Source organism: Cydia pomonella, chromosome 14, assembly GCF_033807575.1.
Source record: "Cydia pomonella isolate Wapato2018A chromosome 14, ilCydPomo1, whole genome shotgun sequence".
Classification (NCBI taxonomy): domain Eukaryota; kingdom Metazoa; phylum Arthropoda; class Insecta; order Lepidoptera; family Tortricidae; genus Cydia; species Cydia pomonella.
Genome location: NC_084716.1, coordinates 14,791,961 through 14,819,427, shown reverse-complemented (window position 1 = coordinate 14,819,427; position 27,467 = coordinate 14,791,961). Strand labels below are relative to the sequence as shown.

At 35.7% G+C, this 27,467-nt stretch overlaps 1 protein-coding gene across 2 annotated transcripts in view; it reads left to right on the top strand.

Moving 5' to 3' along the window:
- LOC133525035 (uncharacterized) overlaps positions 1 to 27,467 on the top strand; it is a 191,464-nt gene that overhangs the window by 38,601 nt on the left and 125,396 nt on the right. Inside the window, exon 2 of one of the 2 annotated variants that reach the window (XM_061861238.1) lies at positions 14,222 to 14,251. The exons of the other annotated variant lie outside the window; for it this stretch is intronic. The gene's annotated coding sequence lies outside the window, so the exon portion shown is untranslated. The remainder of the gene's footprint in view (positions 1 to 14,221; positions 14,252 to 27,467) is intronic. 2 annotated transcript variants of the gene reach the window in all.

Here is a 27,467-nt window from a genome sequence, read left to right as displayed (position 1 = left end):
TATGGAATTAAAAAAATCCTAAAAGAGCATACACTAGGTACTTTCTTATAGAAATATGAGGCACTAGATTGCTTATGCGGGCCGTTATCATTATCAAACATCCCTATCCATGATATAACCACTTAGTTTATAGTATGCTCGATGAAATTTTTGCTTAATAACAGTTTTGAATTTAGAGTCTGTAAGACTCAAAGTAATCGAGTCACAGCCAACACTAGCGGGATAGTCACGTTTTGTCACAAGAAGGCGATTACCATCTCTCATACCACGCATGTGACCTAATGGCAAAACCACGGAGCAGGCGCGTTGTGAAGACCAAATCGTCGGTGCGAATTAAAAAATCGCTATGTGTTTTTGAGCTACTTTTCAGGAGACGAAAAAAACTGTTTATTTCTCTGTACGTATCATATTTGTTACACCTTTATTTTTTATATAAACGATCTATAGTTTTGACATGGTAAACATGAAGAAAACAAACAGTTTTTTCGTAGAAATTTATTATAGGAATTAAAAACCAGAATTCGGCTACATAGCGATTTAAGTTTGGTTCACTTAAAATAGTCATGTGCGAAATTGATACATGGCGATTTGTTGCCAACGTTCTGTAGCACAGGAGATGTTACATAGCGGATATTATAATGAGTAAATACAAGTTTTGTTGCTTGATTTTTATCATTTTAAAGTATTTTAGTTATTAATTAAAAGTGAAGTTTTCCTTTTCTACTTAATCAGTAAAAGTATCATTACTGTCAGAACAAATGTAAGATATATACTCAAACTAGAGGAATAAATCCAGATAACTGGTACCTATATATAATTTATATTTATTTTAAGAAATCCCGTATTCTTATTCAAAATCATTGAACAATTCATACTTTATTTTTTTAGTACCTATTTAATAATAATATTATTATAAAAACTCAAGTTGATTTACATTTTTTACACATTAAGATTATCGTAAAAGTAATGGTAATCTTTGTGTACTTATATATGTTTTTAATGATTGTAAGCCACTATATCTCGCTGGATCAATTTTTGGACGAGTATAATATGGTACCTACTGGTTCATTAGCTTCATTCTATTCATGTCTTCGTTGTGGTAAGAGCTTGAATGTGGCGGTTTGTCGCATTTTGTTTTTATCAGGCATAATACTCAAGAAACTATCTGGCAAAGTTTCATAATAAAAAAAAAATATGGGATCTAAATAATTTATAATTATAAGATTGAGTAGGCCTTGCGTACCCCATGCAGGTTATGTACCTAGTCAGTTGGTGCATAAATTGCAGGTTTGAATTATGTTAAATTAATAAATTTTAGGTTCAAATTGGACACTGTCAACTTCCATCATAGTGTGGCCTTTCTCCAATATGAGTTGTTCAATTTTGATAGGTACTCGAAGAAGCCGAAAAATTAGACAAAGCAATGCTCAAGACTTTGTTTCTTTTGCTAGGAAGAACAACCATCAGATATGAGGTAAACTTTTTTATAAGCAGTATCGTGTTAATTTATGAACTACCTCACTGTTGATATCCAAAAAAAAACACCATGGAACATTCTGTATGCGGATGATATAGTACTTGTTAGTAAAGACCTGAAAGAACTGGAGTCAACACTAGAGCAGTGGCGAGAAACTCTGAAAAATGCTGGACTGGAAATAAGCAGAAATAAGACGAAGTACATGCACTGTAACTTTTCAAAGTCTCCGAGCAACGCAACCATACATATGCAGGACACTCCCCTATCAAAGGTTGCGTCCTTTGAATACCTCGGTTCTATCCTGGCAAGCGATGGAACCATAGAACCCGACGTCTCGTATCGCATCAGTACCGGATGGATAAAGTGGAGAGAAAAAGGTAAAGGGAAAAGTCTACAAGACTGCGGTCAGACCAGCCTTGCTTTTTGGTGCGGAATGTTAGCCCCTTAAAAAGAAGCAGAAAGATCAACTGCACGTAGCACAAATAAAAATGCTGCGATGGTTAGGAGGCGTCACTCTGCTCGACAAACTAAGAAACGAGTACATACTTTCCGAGTATTTAAGACCAATTCCGAAGAAAATATGTGAGTGGAGATTCAGGTGGTACGGCCATGGAATGAGACGCCCAAAAGAGAACAGTGCTTGATATTGAAACCGACCGAGCGGACGAGGCAGGCCCCGAGACACGTGGACATCTAAAATAAATCAAGATCTAAAGTTAGCCCAATTAGATCCACAGACGACCCAGGATGGAATGGCCTGGCGAAGATTGATTAGGAGAGCCGACCCCAACTGAAATGGGACAAGGCGAGGACAAAGAGGAAGAAGAAGAAGTCGTGTTATGTTATACAACATGTTATGTTGTTCAGCCACAAAACAAGTTGCACAGACACCGCCTTGTCTTTCATGCTATACATATTATATATTCATAGATATTTTTTATCCTTTTTGACATAGGGCATGTAGTTAGTTATGTATTGCCATTTTCTGTTCATCGTTCAGTTTGTTGCTCAGACACCAAGAGCTTAGGGCCAGGAAGGGCACTCTGCATGTCCATTGTGACTACTAGAACCGTTGAAGAATGTGTAAATCGTAGATTTCTTGGGGTACATTATCTTCCTTATAGCCTATGCATGGATCACATTCCTCTTTCCTCGGTTTGAAATTAGTCATTTTCTTTTCTTCTAAATTTTCAATAAATAATTTACGTGTAACTGACCCCAAAAAGGTTCTCTCAACATATGTCCAAATACTGTCTCGTCTACAAATGACTAGGGACAACAGGCACTTGTTCTAGCCACGGGTCCACAAATCTACATTTAGAAATTTTAGGTGTTGATGTTGGAATTATACATCTATTAATTTTACGTGTCTAAGAGGTACTTGGGGTGGAACTTTAAATTCCTAAGAGAAAAGGGGACGGTCGGTTCCTCTCTAGATATTGATATTTTGTAAAATATGTTTACATAATTTGATGTATATTAACCATATCTATACCCCTAAGTTTGACTTTTTTCTATTTTTTTAAATAATGTGACAAATAGGGTACCTATATATTTACAAACAGACAGAAACAAATAAACAGATTTCATTTTTTTTTAAATACTCCTAAATCTTATAATAATTAGAAATTCACAAAAATTCTAACGTAGGGGCAGAGCTGTGATTTATATCCAACAAATAGTGTTAAAATATTTTCAATAATTTTAATATCCAGAGAGGAAAATGAGGACTACGGTAGGTAATTCACTCCACAAAAATTCGCCATGTGCAACATATTGCCATGACCCTCGACGGAAAACAGTGCATTTAAATTCGCTATGTGCCAAATACCACATAGCTACTTTTTTCTTCCTAACTTTGTTCTGCGAGCACATAGCGGAATTAGTTATTTTTTAAACTAATAAAGATATCAAAAAAAGTGTTTAATGGGTCGACGGGGAATTAAAAAAAGGAATTAAAATTTGAAATAATCAAAAAATCATAAAAAAACACATAGCGATTTTTTTATTCGCACCGACGAAATGCCATTCTACCGCACTCAAACAAACCATTTTCTGGTTTGGCGATCCCGGTTTTCGTGGTTTTCTGATATTATATGTATCTGTGCGGTGTACCGCACAGCTGTACGCTACACGCTGCACGCTGTAGCGTGTGGCAGGTACAGTTTATATTTGTTCTTTATAAACGTGACATAACATACATATATATAATCACGACTATTTCCCGGAGAGGTAGACAGAGACCACGGATTTCCACTAGCTACGATCCTGACATACCTCTTTCACTTCCTTCAGTTTCATATCATTCCTCATACACGTCCGCCGGGTTAGGGTGCTCTTGATCTGGCCTTTCTCCAGGATTTTCCTGAGTTGATCAGAGAAAGTCCGCCGAGGTCTACCCCTTCCAGCTCCCTCTTCTACTTCTCTTTTATAAGTAGTTTAAAATGCCCGTATCATGGATTTACACAAAGATCATTTGTATCTTAGGCTAAGCCATAGGTCGTAGGTTGCGCGTTGCCGCAAGAAGTATCGCCTTCTTTTTTTTTTCTTTTTATAAATATCGTATTTATTTTATGATGGACCCGTTTGCCTCTTTGTACGACACTTTGCCCTATTATTCATAACAGCCGCAGCGGTCATTGGAAAATCAGTTTAGCCATAATACAATTGAATGAGATGTTTAATGCTATTACGGCTGGTGAGGTAGGAGTGATATGACTCAGAAGCAAATGAGAATCGGTCACTTTGTATGGGTATATCATTTGCTATTGAGTAAGTAAGTAAATATTCTTTATTGCACCGAAAAGAAAACGAATTTAAAATCAGATTTACAATATTAAGAAAGGTAGCAACAGGCGGTCTTATCGCTGTAAGCGATCTCTTCTAGACAACCTTAGGGTAGCAGGATAATATAAAGAGCGGTAAGTTTATATAATAGGTAGTCTACGTATTAATTAGATGAATAGGAAAATTACACATATATTAAGCAGACGGTACATACAGTACATTTTCAATTTAAATAAACAAACAAATATAACAATACATACCAATCGTAAAATAAATAAATATTAGATACATATCTAAACATACATACATACAGGATGATTTCGGGGTCGTGGAGCAAGAGAACAAGACATCACACAGAATTTAAAGATGAGTCTAATGATGTTGCTCATTATTTATTATCACCAATAATTATGATTATTTTTCAGATGACAAGTAGAAAAAAACATGTTTGCATACAGTTTGGTCACTTTACTCATTGTGACGTCTTGTCGCTTTCCATACAGCGTATGTCAAAAGTCATAGGATGGCCATGATTACTTCGTATAAGATTAACTTTATTTGAAAAATAATAAAAATCAAACAAATTATCTTTCAATCAAAATACGGTAGTAACCGTATGATAATGTAAATAAAAGAAAAAGTGCTTCTGGATCACGACCCAGAAATCACCCTGTATATTGAGTTGAGTACATATATGTTAATTAATTTCATAAATCACAAATTCTTCTTTGGGTTGTTAACCTTGGTGTAGTTAAGGATAATTCACAACACATAACACCGTATACGTACAGTGCACGACGCGTGTCGACCAACGGAAATAGATGTCATATTTTATAATGAAAGAGTATCCAAGGCCACCAGTACCCAGAACTGGAATTAAACCTGTGTCTTCAGGGTTTCCTTCTGCCGCCACAATACCTAGGCGACTCGGGTTGGGGCAGCGCAAGTAAGATATATGCAATCTTGTAAAGACACTTGGCATGATGACCCAAAGTTCTGTTGCTTATATCAGTAAAATTACCTATATGTGACAGCAGCAGCTCGAGCTCATGTTAGAACTATCTGGTCCGAGTCGAGGCCAATGACACTTCGTTTTATGCAGAAAGCATCACCTGATCATCGATCAGCCATCATAGATGGGTCTTGGATGCCTCGTCCGGGACGTGAACCGTTCGCGCGTGAGCCGTCCTTAAGTGGTGTGAGTCCTACATTGATAAGTAGTTATTTCTTTCATACAATGTGGCTTATTGTCTTGGTTCAGATTTCAAAAGTAAATTTAAGTTAAGAGCAATCATTTTACTAAAAACGAATAGATACCTATTTATTGCTTTTTTCTTTTTCTTGCTTTAAAAAAATATTCTTAGTTAATTTTGTCAAAGGGAAGTACGAAAAAAATTGTGTTGGAAAATCGATATAAATTTGGTAATATCCTCTAGCGGCTTACCATACAAGAAAATTGGCAGTTCAATTGAATTAATAGTATTGCAAATTTATTGAATTTGTGTCGTTTTCAAAGAGATTTTTTTTTTACCACTTGTTTAATATTTTCCATTCACCATGTTTTTTAGTATGTTATTTACACAATGAAAAACTAGGGTTATAGGTTTTCGTTTATTTTCGAAATTTGCAATACAATTTTCTTTTTTTGTAAAAAGCGAAACTTATAAATCTAGAATGTATTATGCTGAATCGATCGACATCAAAATCAAAGTTATTTGTTAAGATTTAGTGGAAACCCGAAATGGAGTTATAGAAAAAGTATCGTTATTTCATTATGATCGCAAAGCTATTCTTCATTATTAAGAAATAATGAATTAAATTTTAAGGGACGTAATTTGTACTAGTATTAAGACCGTGGGAGGATATACTTAGTAGCACATTGCAACACGTGTTTAAATAAATCTCATCATAAATGTCGAGGTATCAGCATGCATGCTGCTAGTATTGCATATGGATGTATTCTCATTACCACGAAAACTCATAAACATAAATAATTTTAACACGTTCCTATACTTTGTAATGGAGTCGTGAAATGTTATTGATCTTTAATAAAATTCGTAATCGAAACACGTCTACAATTACGGTGTGAAATTTTAAGGTTTTCTTTTATTTATTTTAGTGACCTGTATTTTGTTATTAATGGGTATTTTTTGGTAAAGTTATATTTGACATGCGTCTTCTTCGAAAAGTGTTATTTTATTTAAAGTGTTAACAAATGAGCTACCAATATTTTTACAGTTGATTAGTACTTGGCTCCTGGGGTATATTTAAGTATGAAATATTATAAGGTCTATGATGTTTTTTTTAAGATAATTGGAAGACCAATTTGCTTCGTAAAAACACCCTGTTAATGTGACAATTAAATGAAACCTCATTGAACTGATGCTAGAACCTTTTTCAACTATATTTAACTGGCTACTTCACGTGCCGCGGAACCATCATATTTAAGATAATTGCTGACATGATAGAAAGTGTTAAGCATATTGTCAGTTAAATGCACATGATGATTATTTTTAGATATAATTATTTTTGTTCGGTAAATGAAAACAAAAACATATATGTAAGCTCTATATGTTTTGTCGTTATTTATGTATGTATGTATGGTATGTTATTGTATTATATTTGGTTGTTGTTGTTAAAGTAGCACCGCCCACAATCTCTCTGCTTTGCCTAAAGGTTGACTGGTAGAGAATGCCTCATGGCATTAAGTCCGCCTTTTGTACTATAAGGTTTTCTTTTGTGCAATAAAGATTAAATAAATAAATAAATAAATGAAAAGTTTTATTTATTTCATTTTAAAGTTAATTGTTTTAATGTAAAGTACCACTTCAAGTGTGTGTAAGTAAATATTTTTTACACTTTATATATTATGTATGTATGTTTAGATTATTTCAGCAAAGTATTTATTACTCAATGATATAAAAATGGCTCCTATTCTATAATATCAGGTGAAATTAAAGATGGAGTTTAGGTACGAAATAGCCTGGATGGCCACCTATTGAGAAAAGTACCACCTAAGCTGCTGAACTTGGGGTAAACGATATAACCATAAAACCAATGGGGGGAGAAAGTTGCGTTGTGTTAAAGGGGAGTGGGGTTAGTTAAATTACACTACGCAACCTTAAAATGTTTCTATCAAGAATATCTTTAATAAAGGGCCATTCTATTTTCCCCAGAACGTTATTGCCACGAACGTCATTTTTCATCACTAAAATACGTCTTTAAACATTTTTCAATTAGTTTTAAAATTGCAAAACTAATAAAACTAACAGTAAAACCTTTACAACACTGTAGATGCACCGTTAACTAACACATATTGATAAGATTTGCGTAAACAAGTAGTCACCGTTTACGAGCGACGTTCATTTAATATGGCTTTTTAGTACCTCGATGCCTTACCACACTGCGATTTGTATCCACAACCCTTGATGGGTCATTTCGATCTGCAGGCGTATTATGGAAGCGCTTAACGCAGACGACATGGAATGATATACCTAGCAATCTTGTGGTGTCAAAATATGAGATACATATGCTATGTTATTTTATACAATCGTGATATAATAGGGAGCTTTTCAGTCGAGTACCGTGTTTAGGCAACGAAGCTTGCTGAGATGCCTAAGTAAGGTATGAGATTGGAAAGCTTCATTATATTATATCACTACTTTTTTTACGAGTCATTTAAAATAATACTTTGTTTTTTTATGAAACCTAAATATGTAATAAATGAAAATTGATAAGTATTTTCGTAAACAAAAATTTAGTACATAAGATATGAGGGAGTTTTCAAAAATAGTGTACAAAATTTGTGTGAATTGTTAAGAAAAGTTAATTGCTCTCAGTTTTGTAACGATAATTAAGCATTATATTTTAATAAAAACTTAGTTTTGGTGTTAAATGCATAAACTATAAGCGATATTACAATGTAAAAAAAAGAAACTAAAGGTACACTATTTTCTGAAAACTCCCATAAAGGCGCGACTATACCCGTTTGTAACTTTTCTATGGGAGCGTAGCGGCACGTGATTAGCCAAATTCTTTATAGTTGACTAAAGCTTATATAACTAGTATGTGTGTTTGTATTTAATAGTCTCCATATTTAGCTCCTTGCACTACCTGTTGACTTTTGTATGAGTTCGAAATTTCCTGCTACCTATAGGTTGTCTGGAAGAGATCGCTTTTTAGCGATAAGACCGCCTGTTGTTACCTGGTTCTATTTTCCTTTAAAATTCATTTGTAGTTTTACATGTATGTAAAATGTATAATTGTTGGTGCAATAAAGAATATTTACTTACTTACTTAAAGCGTATCGAAATGAATATTATAGTTGAGTTAGGAGCCCAGTTTGGTATACGAAAACTTAATTTAACCATGTAAGTATCGAAGAGTAGAAAAATTAACAATGTTCAAAATATACTTGCCTACTAACTCTCTGCTAACTTAACGGCCTCCTAGACCTCCTGCTTCGTAGGCAGGGTCACTACCTGCCTACGAAGCAGGAGGTCCCGCGTTCGAATCCTGGTAGGGGCATTTATTTGTGAGTTCATCACGAATATATGATTCTGAGTTAGGGATGTTATCTATGTGATGATTATCCTTCCGGCCGATTTCAACCGTGGCGAACACTTCGACTCCTAGTTAGCTCGGCGTTCATGCGCCCGACGATGGCTGACGTAGCCGATCTTCGAGGTGAACCCCCGTGCACATTGAGGGCACGTGAGGACACCAGCTACGTAGTGGTAGTGAATGGACGCAGGCTGGCGCGTTTTCAGCTCGTCGCGTTTAGCGTCGAGGTCAGCTTTATGTTGCTCTTCGAAATCACTCACATTGCCCTGCACTAGCCTGCGCCACTCAGGACGATGTGCTGCCAAACCTTCCCAGTGGGTTATCTATGTATCTAAGTATGTATGTATTTATCTATATAAGTATGTACTAGTAAATCGTCGCCTAGTCTAGTACCTATAGTACAAGTTATGTCTAGTTTGGGACTAGGTCGATCTGTGTAAGATTTTCCCCAAAATATTTATTAAATATTCATTATTTATTTATTAAATAAATACTGGCCCTAAGTAGTTAAATTTTAACTACTTAGGGCCAGTTGCACCATCCTACTAACCACCGGGGTTAGCCGGTAAAACCGGGAGTTACCATGGTTACCTGTACAATTGGATAGTGGATTTTTACCGGTTAATCCCGGGTTAGTGTGATGGTGCAAGTGACGCTTAAGAAGATAAGAAACAAAAATAAGTGTCGATTCAATTCGAACAATGCTTATAAGATGTCACAGCGATACGATCCCGATCTGTTAGTGTCAAAAGTGACGTTTATGGTTGATGAAATATTACTTTTGACACTGACAGATCAGTATCGTATTGCTGTGACATCTTTTAAGCATTGTTCGAATTGGGCCGTGTGTATATTTTAATATTTGTACAGATAGTATCATATCTGAGGTCAGATGTCGGCAGTCATCATCAGAATGTATTTCTACATAGCTATGCAAAAGCATATCTTATACGATTTACATACACATTCGACAATCTTAAACTGCTTTAGATATCGGTTTGTTGTGCTGAGTTTACAATATACAAGATATAGTCACAGAACTGCATCGTTTCAATGCGCAAACGGTGAAACGGAACGTACCAAACGGTGAAACGGAACGTACCCAAACGGTGAAACGGAACGTACCCAAACGGTGAAACGGAACGTACCCAAACGGTGAAACGGAACCCTATTACTTAGACTCCGCTATCCGTCCGCCTGTCTGTCTGTCACCAGCCACCGTGATAATGAAATTTTCACAGATAATGTATTTCTGTTGCCGCTATAACAACAAATACTAAAAAGTACGGAACCCTCGGTGGGCGAGTCCGACTTGACCGGTTTTTTCGTTTGTTTCCTTTTCTGAAATTTATACGACGTTCATAATTTCAAGAAAAGAGTCCTTTTAAAGGCCGGAAATACACTTGCCAAAACCCCTTTGGTGTTGCAGGTGCCCATGGGCCACGGTAGTTGTTACCATCAGGAGATATGTCTGACGTTCACCTAATATATCAATATAAAATCTGAAGTTCCAAACCAGTGCGACGTGCCCCCTCCTTAGATAGAAAGTTAGCAAAAAGTTGCGCCATAAAGAAAACTCAAAAGGTAGCGGGAGGAATTTTCATAGACTGTGTAATAAGAAATGTATGAAAATTTTTCGGGAACTTTTTTTTCTTCCATTAGTATTGAAAGTGCTTGTAATTCTGAGTAATAATAACAAAAATTCCCAATATTGAAAAATAAGTGTGGTGTACTTTTGCGAAGGGTGTAGAAAATAGGTAATAATATGTTTCAAATGATTATTCCATAGTTGAAGATAAAGTTCCTTACAACCACTAAGATAACATTTCCTTTTATGTGTTTACTATGTAAAGTGCGTAAACATAGTAACCTAAAATCAGGCTGTTTATACAAAGGTTTCGAGTTCAGGTTGCTCTCAGCATGTTGGTCAATTTCGAGGCAAATGTGCTTGATTTTCCATACAAATGTACCTATAAGACAAATATTCGAGATGTCCTCAAATTATTTTAACAGATGTAACGGATAACAATGTAGATATAATATAACTCCGTTATTATATATCGTGTCATTTACGAAGACGCGCGCCTTGACTCGTAATTTCATGTTACTAAAGGTTGTATTTGACAAATCTGCGTGTCATCGTGAATGACACGAATGTAGAGTAAAGGTGACGTTCGGATGTCAACTGCAGCTGCATTACTGTTGCGGCGTCGTTGTTGCCGCCGCTGTATCTGTCAATTTAATTGATAAAATGAGTGACGGACTGAACGTCAATCGTTATAATCACGGTAGTAACGCGGCGGTGCCCTATTAAGCTGCAATGAAATTAATCGTAAATATAGTATTTTTAAAAGCTACATATTATTATGTACGGTCACGTCTGAAAATATTTATACGGACGGCAAAGTGCCAAAAATATGTATACACCTTAATATATGGGCAATAAGGACGCGTATACATATTTTTGAGACTTTGTTCGTATCGATATTTTCAGACGTAGTACTATGTACTATACGTAGTCGTATTTTTTTAAAATCTTAACATGCCTCCATAATTACCAAGAAGTTAAAAATGATATTACCATAGATAAAATTACTATAGGATAATGAAGAAAACGACCAAAGAGACGAATAAAATAATTAACAACTCTAGGTCCATGGGGTCCTAGCGCGCACAAGTTTTTTGCAAAAATGGCGAAGCGTCTGGTTGATTTAAGAGCAATTCCTAGCTGAGCAACTTTTCAAATCTCGAATTTTTGAAGCTATGTTTCTGTCGCGCTGCGGTGGGCGGGAGCCGGAGCTATCTAAGTGTGAGTGCGCGTACACAGACGCGAGACTCGTGCGCTCGCTCATTGCGCGCCGTTCCGTCGACATCGCCCGCGAGCCAGACGGAATTTATTCTGCGCTGCCCGACGCAAGTTATTTTTGTTGTTACCACGTAATATTGTTTTTCATTTTTAGGGTTCCGTAGCCAAATGGCAAAAAACGGAACCCTTATAGATTCGTCATGTCCGTCTGTCTGTCCGATTCTGTCACAGCCACTTTTTTCCGAAACTATAAGAGCTGTACTGTTCAAACTTAGTAAGTGGATGTATTCTACGAACCGCATTAAGATTTTCACACAAAAATAGAAAAAAAAACAATAAATTTTGGGGGTTCCCCATACTTAGAACTGAAACTCAAAAAATCTTTTTTCATCAAACCCATACGTGTGGGGTATCTATGGATAGGTCTTTAAAAATGATATTGAGTTTTCTAATATCATTTTTTTCTAAGCTGAATATTTTGCGCGAGAGACACTTCCAAAGTGGTAAAATGTGTGCCCCCCCCCCCCGTAACTTCTAAAATAACAGAATGAAAAATCTAAAAAAATATATGATATACATTACCATGCAAACTTCCACCGAAAATTGGTTTGAACGAGATCTAGTAAGTAGTTTTTTTTAATACGTCATAAATGGTACGGAACCCTTCATGGGCGAGTCCGACTCGCACTTGGCCGCTTTTTTTAAATAGGTAAAGATCTGATTGTTTCTGGTCTCTCGGTCTACAGCAGTGCTAGCTCTGTTAACACAATTACAAAAACAAACACAGTTTCATCACAATACGCAAAATAAATTACAGAGCGAAGATCGGATAGAAGGAAGAATTCGCGAAATTTACCTTGCTATCTGTGATTGCACATAGCACAAGCCCGACTCCCTGAGCGACGCGGGGACACTGACAGTCGAGGCGCAATGAAATGGCGTCTTACACAATGTTGCCAACATTAAAAAATAAAGCCAAATTAGGGGGAAATGAATGTCCTACGTTCTTCACCCGCATCCGGTATTTACCCAACATACCTTAATCGTCGAACCGCCGCATTTCAAAATGGCCCTTATTTTGATATCGGCTAGCCGTAATGTAATACGGCGGATTATACAATACGACTGCGATACTTATATATATAAATCCCCTCGTCAATGTAATTTCATTAAATTTGCTATCTAGTGGCAAACATCAAAAGTAGTTATCTTTTACTTGTGACGCACAAGTGTGAGCAATGTAAAATACTATATTTCTAAAAAAAATTGCCTACTACGTAATAAAAGAAAATGTGTTTATTAAATTATAATACGAAAGGTGGTCAAATCGCAAAATGCTGTCGTTTTATTTAAAATAATGAAATAATTAGACCAGTTCCGAAAGTACCGGGAAATCCAGGTTCTTTAAAACAGTACCGGTTCTGCAATCCCTAATAAGGATGTTATGCCCATCACTATTCCTTCTGTGTACGTATATTTAGAAACTGTCTCCGCCTCCAATTCGTGCGATAAGGACAACTGCAGCTCGGACCGAAATTCACTCGCAAAAAACTCTAAATTCGAGGTTTCGCTCTCGACTGTTTCCTCCTCCAAAACGCAACCAATCATTATGAAATTTTGGAAATTGCAAGAGGAAGAAATAATCTATGCCGCTATGTTTTGATTTTTTGGATATTTTTTGTCATATTTGTATACTGTGCCTTTTTTTACAGCCAATTCAATTTAGCCGTTTTTGCGATTTTCGAGGCGCTGTATCTTTCTTCAAAATAAAATAATCCAAAAAAGCAAAACATAGCGGCACAGATATTGATGATATTGATCTTATTTGAAAAAATCACTGCTCTAGGTTAAAAATCCAGGGAGGAATCAGTCGAGAGCGTTTGTATGGAAAAATCGCAACTAGGAATTCCTCTTAAGCTGGCGGCGTTGTTCGAGGAAACCGTCACGTTGCAAGTTGCAACGTATCAGTATTGCGATACAACGAGGAAATGCCGCCAGTATCCTTGGTACAATGCCTCTAGGGCCTATTTTACATTGAAGCTAGTTATAGTAATACCTCTGTATATTTTATTATGTAAATAAATAATATTCACAACTAAGTACAAAATGTTTCATTATCTATAAACTATCCAAATAAGAACCTAACAGTATATTCGAGTATTGATTTTGACGGCAAGCTGTTTCTTAGCACTAAGATTACTTTATACACCGCCGTTTGCATACATACTTAGGTTTCAACTGACCAACATTTGCTTTTGTATTAGTCCAGCGTTCTACATTACATCGGATTAACAAAAAAATCGGTAAATGAAAAATAAGTAAATATGATTAGTCCAGATAGAGTTGTGCCGTTCTCGAGAACGTTCTCCGTTTTGTATGGAAACGTTGTTGCTCTAGATTTTCCATAGTAAATGGAGAAAGTTCTCGAGAACGACACTACTCTGGTTCAGGATACGAAGTATCTTTATCATGGAGACTTTTATTGTAATCGATCCTACTAATCCAAAGTAAATATTTGTTTGTTTTGCTATGATGGACAAACAAACTTGCATTGATAATTTTTTTTATCTTTTTTTTTTATTTTTCAGATTTTTATTCTCTGGAGACATTAGAAAAAGGTATGTATTGTTGTTAATAAACTAGCAGTTGCACACGCACGCAGGTGGTTGTGATATATTTGCAAAATAATCGAAGGTATCCCGCTGTGCCTTTTCGATTTTTTTTTGTAGGTAGATATAGCATGAATGATGACTCACGCTAAAACGGGCCGGGCCGAGGCGTGCGACACTTCGTTTTCTATAGAAATAATCACTCGTTCTATGAAAATGAAGTATGGGACGCATCGGCCCAGATCCGGAACGTAGACTTTAATGTGGTTCTTTATTCGTATACATATGTAGATACATACGGCTCGATTCGAAGAATGAATAAGACACGTTTAAGATCTTGGAAAGATCTTTAAAAGATCGATAACCAAACGACATGTCAAAATTGACTTTTATTTCGATTCCGCTGTGATCCCAGTAAGACATATCTACGATATTTCTAACGTCAAAGTGACATTGGTTGCCCGAATCGAGCTACTAATGTCAATTATACGACATACAAACGATATCTAAATGAGAACTTATCTAAACCAGAACTTATCGTTATCGTATCTCATTCTTAGAATCGGGCCGATGAACTGCTTTAGCAAAAGCGAGATATGCGCACGAGTCTAATAACCCACCAATATGAAAACACAATAAATTACCAACAATAACCATAAAATATGAATATTTTAGCAAAATTATTTTTAAACCGACTGACCTACTCTGCGAAAAGCTAGATTCGACGACGACCAACATCAACATTAGCATTTTATATCCCATTCCGTAGTAACATGCATAGTATCGTATAAATTTACATGTCATGCATAATACGTATCAGTTTCGATAACTATAATTTAATTAAGTGTTGTAAAATATTGGCGCAAGTTGGTTGTATATGTAGAACGGTTGGAGGAATGAACATTAGTATTAGTGCCTATTAGTTAGATAATAATAAATGATCTGAAAACTGGAATTAGCTACCTAATGGTAGCATAACACGTAGTGATGAATATGTATCGCGGCGTAACACGCTCATGCCAATACGCACGTCGCTCCGATGTACGAGCGACATACATAAAATTTTAATAAGCTTTAACTACAATTCCATAGAACATTCAATATTGATGACTCTTTATTAAATTACTGTAGCTACGAGTTTAAAGTTATCCTCCGAAAAAGCATAATAAATAAATCAATTTCTATTTTGTTAATAAAATTCGAGTTTATAAATACCAACTACTATCATTATAGTTAGTAAAATCTTCGATCACGCAAAGTTGCTATATACAAGGTGGGCAAAAAATGTGTGCATTCCCGTTGCTAGGGAGGTTTTGGGCTTATACTGACCAACTTTTACTATAGGAACAACCCCGAATCGCGAAAAAAATAATTACCCGCCAATAGAAAATGGACCAGCTAAAATGCAAAAACAGGCAAAAAATTTTTTTCGCGGTAATGCACATATTCTGTGGCCACCTTGTATATTCGAGATCGCGTTCATGTTACTCTGGTTTAGCTAAAAACTCGGCTTACTTGCGCGAACGCAACCAATAGGAATATAAGCTTACATGCGCATGGACAATCCGATACGTCACGGCTTTTGGTTTGAAATATCTTCCAAAATAAAAAGGTGTAACTGCGTAAAAATTTAATAGATTTTACTACGTTGTAGACTAAAATGGAATTAATGCCAATAATTAAAAATTCGTTATTCGTTTTAACTGATAGTTTTGTACACGCGATCTAAGTGTTAACGTTCTGGGAATGTAGGCAGTTCAGTCAAAAAGGAGGCACCGACAATTATCGACCTTGCAAAAAAAAACTTTGCAGATTGATAAATTGTGGGATAACAGGATTCTTAAGCTCTACTTCCACGATTTTTTTCATATTTTTTTGACCTATGGTTCAAAAGTTAGAAGGGGGGGACACATTTTTTTTTCTTTTGAAAGGGGGTTAAAGCAAAAAAAAAATCACCCCCACTTTACGTGAAGGGGAAGTACCCTAAAAAAAAAGAAATTTTTAGATTTTATTATACGACTTTGTCGGCTTTATTGATTTATATATTCATGCCAAATTTCAGTTTTCTAGCACTAACGACCACGGAGCAAAGCCTCGGAGAGACAGACAGACGGACATGGTGAAACTATAAGGGTCTGAATTAAGTTTAAAAAACTACAAAAATGACTCGACGAGGGATTTAAACAAAAATCTCGTTAATTTGTGTCGAGTTTTTCAAATCTCGACTCAAGAGTCACGAGTTACTTCCAACACTAATCAGAAATAGGCTATTATTTTAATACCGTATCTAAAAACCCAATTTCCCGCAATAAAACAAACGTGCAGAACTAAATTGATGTCTCATTTACAACTAAAACATGGTAATCAATAAAGTTTTGAGTTTAAATCTGTTAATTTATTAATGTATATGCAACAGTGAATAATAATTATAATAAATAGCCACTAGGAAATAATTTATTGCTGCTTTACATCATTAATTAATTTGACGTTATTTAGTATTAGTCGATCTCGTGACATTTTGGGTCAAGTTATATTTAATTATAATAAAAATAAAAATCATTTATTTCGGACGACACAATCCATATTTTGTTAGTTACAATTATACTTAAATTACTATGTTAGTACCTAAACTAAGATGTTGGGAGGTCCAGTGCCTAATTAATGTAATGTCCCATCTCCCTGCCACGACGGCCAGGAGACTGTGGCGGCTGTCGCGCACCCTTCGGAACGTCGCAGCGTCGCGTGGAAACCATCCACATGCGCGTCGGCGAACATGCCCGACACACTGCAGTACCGCGGCAGCCGCAACAGTACCCTGAACGCGTCATAATGGTTTGTAAAAGTTGATGACAAATTTACGAATACAGCTAACACAACATGCACGCCGCACGCCCCGCCACGCTGCACGCCCAACTCGAGCATCCACTCAGGCAACTAAAACAGGGAATTAAAAATGCAAAATACTCGTAATCATCATGTCTACCTCTTGAAGCCAATATACTCAAATATTTTAGACTAAGTAGGTACTTCAAGCACCGAAATGAAATAGGCTCAGCGCGTGTTCGTGAATTCATGAATTGATAATAAAGTATTTTAATACTTTATTGATTTCCGTGCATAGAGTTGCAGTTTTGTCAGTCATATCACAAAGACATATTCTACCCTAATCATTGACGGGCTATGGGGGGTGATAGCTCCAACAAGATTGTATGAGGGTTATTTGCAAGCAGAGTCAAGACGTACATAATTCATGAAGTCCTGTCGTGGGAAACTTCCTCGTCCTTACCAGACGTTACGCAACCGTTATAACAGGTGCGCGGGCGGCGGTCCGTGACGTCACTTCCCCCTCGCTTCCGGGCACATGGCGCTTAATGATATTATTAACATGGTATTTTTATGGCGATGTCGAGCGGTACGTCGTGCAAATAATATAATAATAAATTATTTATTTGAAGCACTGACACTCCATATATGTAAGTTATATATGTATGTAAAATTTATGTTAGTTAACAATATTTACATACATTTACTAATTTACACATAGTTATATGGGCTGAGTGCTACCTGTTTCATTTGTCCAATCTAGTGGATTTTGAGGATTGGGCAGTCATATATTTTTGTGCAATCACTTGAATACAAATGAACTTTGACGAAAATAGCAGAGCAAAAAAATCATAGGCTTATTTTAACAGTGGGACTACAGTGTTGTCACTAGGGTGTCTTATATCGGACGTTCTTAATTTCGGTATTGAAACTATTGAATTTTCAATATTGGCTCTAACTACCGAAATACCGGAATTGAATACTGGTACTGATATTGTTAATTTAAGAGTCCCCGGCAAGCTCGGCCGAATTTCACCTTCTCGTGTAAACGGAGTTTCGTTCTCATTTTAAAACTACGTGTTGGATTGTAATGAAACTTTGCACATACAATAACATGAGGTATATCTAGTCCTGTAATTAGTTTACATAGCTCCGCTTTATAAAGCAAAGGAAATAGAGCAAAGACAAGTTTCATATGAAAAACTTAAATTCGCTGTATTCTTTAAACTATGGTATCTGAAGCTACATAAACTAATTACAGACTAGACACTGTTATGCTATTAGAAGTGCAAAGTTTCAGAGCAATCTAGCTAGTCGTTTTAAAATGAGAGCGTAGCTACGTTTATATAGAGAATCGAGTTCGCTTTTTATTTTATTTTCTTTCTCGCGCATGTGAAGAGGTTTGGTTCCAGTAGTGGGTCGTATTGGGATCGTGCGAAGTGCGCGGTGGGGGTAAGTAAAGCGATCCGAGCGCATAAGGTGGTAAAAATTTGAACTAACTGCGGATAGTGTCTTTAACATTTCGTACAATTATATGGCTCGAAATGAAACTTTAATTTACGATTACTCCTGAAATATTCATTTAAATTATATGGTGTAAGGGACCATTGTAATCTGTATGAAATGCTTAATATAACTAATGTATTTATTTTGATAAATTGTTAATAATGTATCCATGTAAATAGCTTTGCAAATGCCACATATTACGTGATCTTTTTCTAGAAGTTAAGAATGGATATAGTAAGTTATCCTTAAAAGATAGACATTTCACATCGCGGACTTTTTTGTAGACCTATGAATGAGAAACAACCCCATCATACATTGTGTTGTTATAGCTCAAACGGATTAGGCAGCGTTTTCGATTAAAGCTCCTAGCCAGCGTGATTTTTTTCGACAACATCGTTATATTTCAAACAATTTACATAAAACCTTAACAAGTTATATACTTAAGCCTTCCTCAAGAATCACTCTATTGATAGATGAAAGTCGTATGAAAATCCGTTCAGTAATTTTTAGTTTTGGAGTAGTTTTATAAGATGTAGTGAATTGACGTTTTCCCCTAGAATTTCGGACACTAGGTTGCGTGACAGTCGTGCACGCTCCCAATATGGTGTATGGCTGCTACCTACGTATGGCGGCTGGCTAACGTATAGGCTGAATTGGGTTAGGCCCTCCATGGCCCTCCCACATGATAAACTTCGCTAGCTTTCTCTGACGACCGAGAGAAAGATCACTATGCCTACATACTCATAGCTGAATCCTAATACTGCTATCTCAATATAACATCGCAATCGTAAATCCTAGTTTCCTTTTGGTATAATCCGTCTAACTTTGCACGAACTTGAAGAGTAAGCATCAATAGTAGCGGATGAAATAACGCGCCAAAAGTATATGCCACCCAAGAATACGAGTATTTTTCCAAATAAGTACTGATACATATCTACAGTTCACTTTCAAAAGTCTGTATAACAGTCTAAATTGTTCTACTTAATATAGAGACTTCCTTTTACTTATGACTTATTCTTATTTTTCAATATCTCTTACGGTTGTTATGAGTAGCGGGGAAATTACCCTATAGTAATAATATCGTGGACACGGTGCGGATAGTCTAGCGGCCGGCTCCCTCTGCGGCCCTGACCACCGGCAGCTTGAGCCCTGCCCCGCTGCTGGCGGCACCCTAGGCTACGTGTTTTTAGTATATGTTTTTATATATTTTGTCTTGTTTTTATATAATTTTTTGTATTTTATTTTTATATCCATACATATTATAAAATGCCGAACCTGAGATGAGAAATAAATAAGTGGATAATAAAAAAAAACTTTATTGCACACTACCTATACATAAATAAAGATACAGAAATTGCGAAAATATATAAATTGGTAGGTAACAACAGCCGGACTTATCGCTAAACAGCGATTTTTTCCACACAACCTTCAGACAGTGAGATGGCGAACGAAGCGAAGTTAACGGGTGGCGCAAAATAAAGAAAAAATTATAAAATACAATATAATACATATACTACACATATATAGTTCAAATAGAGTACATTTATTACTATATACAAAAAATATATACCCATATATAAATGACAAAGTACTATATACGTAGTATAGGCAAATATTTTTGTAGTGTTATTTTGAATAGGGAGGGTGACCGATCCCGGCAGATAAAAGACATCAACGGGATTTCGTCGTGATCGTAGGAGTATGGGGTGCGCCCTGAAAAATATTGTATTGAAAATAACTCTGTCTCTCTGTTACCTCTTTACGCTTAAACTGCTGAATTGATTTATATGAAAGTTGGCATGGAGGTAGAGATATATGTTTGAGGCCCGGGAAAATACATAGTGTAGTTTTTATCAATCTTTATAATAATCCAAGCAGACGAAGTCGAGTGCAGAAGCTAGTTTAAACTTTCACTATTTTTACACATTATTACATTGTGAAAACGGGACATGATCGCGTATTAAGTTTTAAATACAGGTAAATGGAGGTAAATTTAAACTTAACCCTTCGTATGTCAAAGCACTGATCAGTGCGCATGAATTTAAATCCACTGTTTAATACAATAGGTACAGATTTTTACTGAGAGTACTCGATTCACGGAAATAGTACACACAGTATCCAATGTTTAGCAAGTATCATTTACATTAATATACCGGGTGTTTCCAGTAGCAAATAATTAGACCATAAATTGTACTCCTAAAACAATACAACTTTTGACTAATAACTTTTAAAATTTTTGAAATCTTTAGATTTTAACTTTATCATACAATTTTAATATTATTTTCAGTCAGGCCAGCTACTCGAGGCACTAGTGATAGGTACTGATTTTGTTAAAAGGTGAGAAGCATATAATTAAATTCATTCGCACGGATCAGCGCTTGAACAAATAAAATCTGGCGGCTCTGTGATCTTGGACTAAAATGAAGGGTTAATACGCGATTAAGTCCCGTTTTTTATAATATAATAATAAGAAGCTAGTTTGTTTACTAATCTATACAGGCGGTAAAGATCCCCCATAATTTGTTAAACAGGGCAGATGCTGGCGAGACACCGCGCGCTCCTTAGGGCACAACGGGCCCTGCACAATTAAATGCCTTCCAGCTCACATTCAATACGGAATGGGTGAAAGCAGTGCTTTGAATTTAAAGGCCTTTCACGCTGTGGGAATGTGCTTTTGAGCTTTTCGGAATTCATGAGTTGCGGAATGTGTATTATAGATTTATAGATATATTACATGTACTATAGTTACTGTCCGGACGGGGTCTACAGCGAAAATCAAAAATCGAAATTTTGTTATACCTGCTTCTTTATCGCTCTTCTGTATTCGGGTGTATTTATATGACATATAGAATAGAATAGAATAGAATAATTTTTATTCGTAAACACAAACAAGATACATTAAATTACATGATATAACAAAAACAAAGGAAGTATAAAGTGCCACGAAATGGCCTCATCTCAGCATGTTGCTGGTGGCTTCCAGCGCTGATCTTCCGATGAGACCATCAAGTGAGAAAAATCACGAAAGGTAACAGACAAGAAGGAAAAAGACATAAAATAATATAGAGTGAACAAATTGAAAAATAGATAAAAGATAATGACTAAATTAAGTAAAGATTATTTTTATATCAAGCATCGTAAACATAACACTGTATCGGTCCGGTCCAACCATACCTTGGCTGAACATTACAGCTGCATACGCAACAAGCGCCAACGGGAGCTACACGAACTAAAAGGCAATGACAGACCAGACCAATATCGAGCGTCTATTATATCAATTTACAAGATTTTTATATTATGAAAACAATGCTGTTTTCATAATATCAGAGGAGGACGAATACTAACATAATAATACTCAAACAAGTATGGCATAACAGGAGTGGTGATATACACATACACATATCGGAGTGGTGATATACACATACACATATCGGAGTGGCGATATACACATACACATATTGCCTAATAACTACAGTCAGCATATGAGTGGAGAATACGAGTCAAATATGTCCAACCATTATCTGATTCGCTTTAAAAGGAGTGTCTGTCTATATATTATATTATTATATTTAGACCTACTAGAGTGAAACAGATAAATACTTTTTAACGCAAACCGTAGAGATCTTTATTTTTAAAAGTACGAGTATTAGGGTAAGGCAGATAGTTTTGGAACGTTGTTGAATCCTTATGTTACTATTGATGCTATTTTATTTCTAGTTTTACATTTTACTTATTCTCAGATTTGGATTTTTTTTATCTTTGATCTTAAAAGAAGAAACAAATGTTCCTAAATAAAATGTTTCCTTCCTTGGTGCCGTCTTACAAATGCAGGCAGAAAAGATAGAAGTACAAACTCACCAAAATACTACTGAAAACATCTACACAACAATTACGTAAAATAGTAGGATTAATTACAGGACTCGCGAAACAAACACCTACATACGGAAAAACAGACAGCCCCATGTGCAGAGCGTGCATGGAAGATGAGGAAACAACTATACACATTCTCCAGGAGTAAATACCCACGGACTCCGTGCACACTAAAGGAGGCAGTTAGCAACTTTTGCTAGGTTTCGTGGAGGAGCTGGGGTGGTTAGAGTAGCGCTACCTCGTTTCACGCAAAATAGGCACAATGGTTGTCGATTTGCGGGAAATGCCTAGAAGCTCTAACACACGGCCCGATTCGAAGAATGAAATACGATAACGATAAGTTCTCATTTAGATATCGTTTATGTATGTCGTATAATTGACAGAAGCAGCTCAATTCGGGCAGCCAATGTCACTTTGACGTTAGAAATATCGTGGATAGATCTTATTGGGTTCACAGCGGAAATAAACGTCAATTATGACATGTCGTTTAGTTATCGATCGTTTAAAAATCTAAAACGTGTCTTAATCATTCTTCGAATCGGGCCGTATCTAACCAACCGTGCTAAATAACTACCTTGAGAAGAAATATAAAAAAAAAACCCATATCTGAAAATTCGTATGATGCGTGTTGCAATACTTGCAATATAATTTGTCACTTTGGCTGTCAAATGGATGTGCTATGTGATGTTGAGGTAGATTGTGAAAATTTATGATAATAAAGTTCTAAAAAAGTTCTCAAAAATACAATAGTGAAGGCCAGTGGCTTCTGCCATAAAGAGATGACGATATAAGTTAATGAGAATTTAATTCTTTACCAGTCGGTACTCTACATTTGAGTATATTCGGCTCAAGTTTAAAGCGATAGGTACTGTCATCGTGATCAAGTGCGTGTTGTTTTTGATATATTATTAACAATATTGCGATGAAAATTTAACCTTTTATTAATTACATGTGCAAAACATTAAAACTTAAGTAGCTATATGTTTTAATACAATCCGACTTTCGTTCCTAGTTTTATATGTTCTGTTTTATATCTTCGATTTAGCAGCTTGGCTTCCAGACATAAATAGGTAATTAATTATTTTGTACCTAGAAATAAATATATTTAAAAATATATTGTATAGAATATTGTTTCCCTTTTTTGTTTCATTCTGTTCAAAATGATTAATTTCACCAACTACTGGTGCTGCACTGAAAATGTTAAACAAACTGCAGTAGTAACGTTGAAGTCGTCGTCCAAATGTCACCTTTAGTTTTAATGGAACGGCGTATCATAAGTCATAAGTTATTTATTAGTAAAAATAATGTACACGTTATAATTATTATAGAGCATACGTCACAAAATATATAAATCCAAATCAAAATCATTAATATTAATAATATAAAAAAATACACATTACTTAACATCCTATTCGCGGAAACAAACCTATCCTATCGAGACAAACCTTACTGGTCTAACGTTCCTTTTGTAATTTAGTTTAGATTTTGTTGTTGTAATTAATTAAATAAATAAAATAAAATAAAAATAATAAATCACTGGAATACTGGTGTACCGCTATATCTTCTACTTTACGCCACGCTCTGCGGCTTGAAAATTGCTTGCGGTACGCTGGTCAGCAACAATGCCCGAGACGTTGCCTTTAACAATTTTATTCAAATTAGTTTTCACTCCAGCGACCCGATAAATGACCTGCCACAGGCATTGGGCCGAAAGGAGGATGGGTTCTGTCCATTTCATAAAGTGATTTCTCTGTCCCAGTCCGTTTTTGAGTCCTCAGGGGAAATGAAGAGAGCTCTTAATGCGCAAAAGTAAACCACAATCATGAAATTATATCTGTCAAAAATCTTTTGCAAGGTCTTCCTTCCCCCAAAGACGATGCAAGTATAGGTACTCTAACCTCGCATCCCACTTATGTGATTGACGCTCACCGTTGCCGCTTGTTGCCTTCACGCGAATTCCCTGTGTTCTCTTCTTCTTTGGCCAACCCTCTTCCCAGCTAATCTGGGATCGGGTTTCCTTGTACGTTTGCGCTAGAGAGCTCTATTCTGGGTTGTTTGCGTAGTTAAGCTCTGCTGGTTCAACTCCTATTGTACTTTGTTCCACTAAGTAGCGGGGGGTCTACCTCGACCTCTGGATCAGTTTGGTATGTTCAGGACCTTTCTACATAGTCGTATTCTCGCCTGGAAATGTGTGCGAACTAGTCGGCTTTCCTTTATTTTTTTCACGTAAAATCCCTGTAATAGAAAGAAAATGCTAAGAGCTTCTTGTAACAAAAGTTAATGTTTATCTGCAATATACGAAAAGCTATGCAATAATTTTCTATATTTTTTCAGTATGTCAAAAGCATCCTAACTTCAGTAAGGCCTACTGGAGAATAAGATAGGGTAATAGCAGTACTTTCGTAAAAACGCCTCATGTATACGACACCACCTCTGAAGTTGCAGGCGTCCATAGGCTACAGAGATTGCTTACAATTTAGGTGGGCCGTATGCTTGTTAGCTACTGACATAGTAAAAAAAAAAACGTGCCTGTACTAAAGTTTGACATTAAGTACGCGGCTGCTGGGTTCCTATAGGATGCAATTGGGAAAGTGTTTAGATGAGAAGATCTGTAAGCTAAACCACTTTTAAAATTTAACTATGGAACGCCAAAAACAGCTATGGAAAATGAATTATCGACGCCGTTCGGATTGTTGAACAGTTATACCTTGTTCTAAGCGATCTGTTCCCGATTCGAATGGCTACGTCCATAACTGATTAACTTCTGTTAACAAGCTAGATGTTTTATTGTTAAGAGGATGCTAACGCAATATTGTAGTGTTAATATTTAAGTTCTTACCCATTATAATTAAGGACAAATTATATGAAAAAATCATATGGAAAATTGACTATATTTGCAAGAGCAGACTCCAACCGAAACCTTAAAAAGTTGAAGTTGGCTCAATAGATAAATATGACGAATAAGTCTAATTTTCATTTATTTTCAGTTATTTACCGTTGCCTTACACACCAGGGCAGTATAATTTTATTATAAAATAGCTAGTGCTATTGCCAAGCGATTAGGCCAGTAAAGTTCTATACAAAAGTAGGGGAGAGTCGGTTATAACGTACCAGTTTTTACTTTAACGTGGTTATTTTGTTTATGAAGGTAAACAAATGTGTGATGTGTCTGAGATTAAATGAACATAGTCAAAAAGCCTTTTTTCGGAAGCACTGTCATCGGTACGATTTAAAATACAATACAAAACAAATATTCTTTATTGCTCACCAATATGAAAAGAACATAATGACATAAATAAAATAAATATTATAGGACATTCTTACACAGATTGACTAAGTCCCACGGTAAGCAGAAGGCTTGTGTTGTGGGTACTAAGACAACGATATATATAATATGCAAATACTTAAACACATAGAAAACATCCATGACTCAGGAACAAATATCTGAATGCCCTTACCGGGATTCGAACCCAGGACTATCAGCTTCATAGGCAGGGTCACTATCCACTAGGCTACACCGGTCGTTAAACATACATATAGATACACAAATTCACCTATATTTTTAGATTAATTGAGATAGTTAAAAGGTAAAAACACTAAAAACCCGCGCGATGGTTATTTTTTTCGTCGCGTGTGGTTTGCGTGGCGCGGCATATCTTATGTCCTCTTCTAATTTTCTGGCTTTACGCCCCCTTTTAAGGCGAAAAGCGCCTAGACGGATTTCTATTTTTTTTTTTCGGTTTTCAATCGATCGAATTTTATAAATTGGGTGGTAGCCCAATTTTATAAATTTTGGAACTAAAAGTTCGCTTTTGGAAAATAGAATTGAAATTGTACACTTCACGATTTTGACGATTTACGATGTTGACGCGCAGTGTAATTGGGACCCGGATATTTTTGCCCCATTTAAGCCCCAGTGATGGGTAATGGCACTTTGATAGATTTTGAACATCTCAATGTTAAAAGTGTAAAATTCATATTTATATTATCATTAAGTTTTTTTTTTTATCAATTACTTGTAAGGGTGGTCCAATTTTGTATGGAGAAAAAAAGGTAGAATACATTTTATCTTTACAAGGCAATTATATTATAGAATAGTCTATGTGCCAAATTTGAACTCATTTGCTAATGATTTATCCCCTTCTTCATAAACGTCTACTAAAGTTGACAAGCCGCTAATAATCGTTTGTCCCTTTCCGACGTATTGGTATGATGGAAAGAGACAAACGATTATTAGCGGCTTGTCAACTTTAGTAGACGTTTATGAATAAGGGGATTAGTGGTCGCTAAGCAGAATTATTTACGGGTCAATTTATTTTTTAAACAAATGATTAATAAATTATTTCGTAAACAATTTTTTAATGGCAGAATTGTTTCATTTATATGATGTGTAATTGCTCTAAATTTTACTATAGATCCTTTTTACGTATATTGGAATAAAAAAACCCGTGTGGAAAAGGAATTTTTATAACTTTATATTTTTGTACCTTACCTATTACACTGATTTTTACTGCTATTTTGTATAATTGACGTTACTTTTGCTTTGTTTTTAAAACAATACTTACAGTCGTATGTTTCAAAAACCGCATTGACGCAAATTGAGTTTTGCTAAGATTGTTGTTTGCGTGTTAACAGATAACTTTTTCAATTCAGAAAAACTTTTCAGACAGGCGTTGGGGTGGTTTCGAAGTAGACAAAAATTGTTTACGTTGGTAGGTACTCAATTTATATGTTTATTTTTAGAAACATCTCAAAGGTCTTTTATCACTTTGACGATAAAAAAATTGGAATTTTGACGGTAAAAAAATAGTAGTAATAAAAATAACATGAATAACAAACACAAATAACATTTTGGATTGTATTCAATTTTAATTTCACTAGCCCCATATTTTTTTTACATTTTCGATCCTAAACTCATTGAAATAAAATTCAATTTATTTTTGGTCGACTTCACTGGCCATTCAAAGCCATGGCCAAACCAATAAAAATGGTTGTAAAAATAAAACAATCCACTTCCCGTGGCAGC